Raw genomic sequence first — 2,500 nt, 5'->3', positions numbered from 1 at the left:
ATCAATTATGAAACAGATTCAGTTTCAAGCAGATCTGCAGAAGAGAATAGTGCCACTGTTCAGATCAAGACACAATTCAGACTTTTTTTTTCGTACAATTGCAAGGATGTAGGTTTGATTGAGGCATTGGTGGGGAATAACGGCAGACAAAAGGCTTTTTAATTGTTTGAAAAATAAAATCAAAATTATGGATATTAGTAGCATCATATCAATAGCATCTCTACTAAACTCTACACGCTTGAAAATCAGAACAAGAGATGTCTGACTTTGGAAACTGAAGTTCTCTCCTCAAATATGAAGTGGTCAAACATGACATGTTGTAGCGTCTCTACTAAACTCTACACGCTTGCACAATTACATGGTTATGCCTCACAATTCTTAATTTTAAATCTTTTTTATTCTGTGGCAGAAGCATGCAAATGTAATTTATGCTTACAGTCTTATGTACACTTTCACAACTCCTACCCTGCGTTTGCAGATCTTTTAGCCTTTATTTTACCTTCACAATTTTCTGTTTAGTTTCGTAACAAAAGCAAGATTCAGAGGATTTAATTCGTATGGAGAATAAATCAGACACAATTCTGTGAAAGAATACAGAGAACCAGATTAAACCAGCAGTAGAGTTTAAGTGGTTGACCTGGTCAGGATTCATGGGTCAGTTAAGTCATGTTTATTTCTACAGTGCTTTATACAGATTATTATGGAAGCTTGTTTTTTAACCATGGGATAAAAATATTAATAATGACAACATTAAATAAGTTAATAACTTGCAAGATATAAAAAAGTTATTAATTACATCTCACAGTTCCTTTTTTTTTTTTTTTTTTTTTTTTTCACCATGGAATAAAAAATATAAAAAGTGTAATTGCAACTTTTTATCTCAGAATCTTGACTTATTTTTTATCTCCGAATTGCAAGAAAAAAAAGTTGCAATTACCTTTTTTATTTAAATTTTCTTTTATCCTGCAGCGGAAACAAGCTAACATAGTTTGTTTCAAATCAGCTTCGCAATAATAAACATAAAAATATCAGTGTTAATGTTGTAAAATTCATCAGTTATGAAACAACTTTAAGCTGTAAAGCAGCTCTGCAGAAGACAATAGAGTCATGATTCAGATCAGTTCAGTTTTCGTTCTGACCTGATGGCAGTGGAGTTAAATCCATAATATTAATTAATTATGACTGTTAAAGCTTCATAAATCTGACGACTGTACGATCAGCTGTAGGAAACTGTACAACAGGCCTCAGAAAGCCCTGAAGCAGAGCGATGCGGTTTCTCTGTTGGATCAGAGTTTGTCTGATTCGTTCCAGATGATTCTTCTGTAGAATCTGAATCAGTTTTGTAGGTGGTGATGATGCATTGGAGTGATGAGGAGTGTTCTGTATTCAGGCCAGTGTAATATGTTGTGTCAGCACACTGGTGTGTTTCTGCAGTCTATGCAGTGAACGGAGAGCACGAGAGACGTCTGAGGCTCACCGAGACTCCACTCCATTCTTTCTCCAGTGTGTTCAGCAATAACTTATTTCAGCAGCGCTGCACAGATGGGCTTGTATTCCTTGTGTTCAGTGCTGATCTCAAACTTTCTCACTCTATGACTTCAGTCTGTTTTCTCATGTTCTGTCCTTTTAGAGTAATAAACCGGGGCAAGTTGTCACATGGTCTGTGTTTCAGTAACTCTGAAGTTTTGATTCAGTCTTCCAATTAAATGCTTGTTTTTCTCCATCGGTGATGGTCCTTTATGGTTTCAAACTCAATCAGGAGTTTGTGAATTCTATTACTAAAATTACTAACTGTGGACAAGACCACAGGAAACAGATGATTCTTCTGCACAATCTGACTTTGCTGCAGCCTGGAATTGAACTGCTGGTTTCGTCTGGTCAGAGGAGAACTGGCCCCCCGACTGAGCCTGGTTTCTCCCAAGGTTTTTTTCTCCATTCTGTCACTGATGGAGTTTTTGGTTCCTTGCCGCTGTCGCCTCTGGCTTGCTTAGTTTGGGACACTTCATTTACAGTGATATCGTTGACTTGATTGCAAATTATTGCACAGATACTATTTAAACTGAACTGAGCTGCATGATGACGTCACTGAATTCAATGATGAACTGCCTTTAACTGTCATTTTGCATTATTGACACACTGTTTTCCTAATTAATGTTGTTCAGTTGCTTTGACACAATCTGTTTTGTTTAAAGCGCTATATAAATAAAGATGACTTGACTTGACTAAAATCTGCAACATATTTTAGTTTATGGAAAACGATCTGTAGATGTTTCAAAGCAAATGTGAGTGGTCTTCTTGGGCGTTGCTATGTGTTTTATGGGGTGTTCTGTGGTTGCTTTGCAGTTGTTATGGTGTCCTAGGATTTTGATATGTGGTTGTTGTGGTGTTCTGGGGTTGCTAAGTGATTGTTGTGGTGTTCTGGGGTTCTTGTTCGGTTGTTAGAGTGTCCTGGGAGTTGCTATGTGATTTTTAGGGTGTCCTGGGCTTTGCTAGGCAATTG

The 2,500-nt window shown here is 37.1% G+C and overlaps 1 pseudogene; it reads left to right on the top strand.

Annotated features, from left to right (window-relative positions):
• LOC122144757 overlaps positions 1-2,500 on the top strand; it is a 17,187-nt pseudogene that overhangs the window by 909 nt on the left and 13,778 nt on the right.

Source organism: Cyprinus carpio, unplaced genomic scaffold (genome assembly GCF_018340385.1).
Source record: "Cyprinus carpio isolate SPL01 unplaced genomic scaffold, ASM1834038v1 S000006754, whole genome shotgun sequence".
Lineage (NCBI taxonomy): Eukaryota > Metazoa > Chordata > Actinopteri > Cypriniformes > Cyprinidae > Cyprinus > Cyprinus carpio.
Note: the sequence above shows the minus strand (reverse complement) of the source record. Positions and strands in the feature narration are given on the sequence as shown.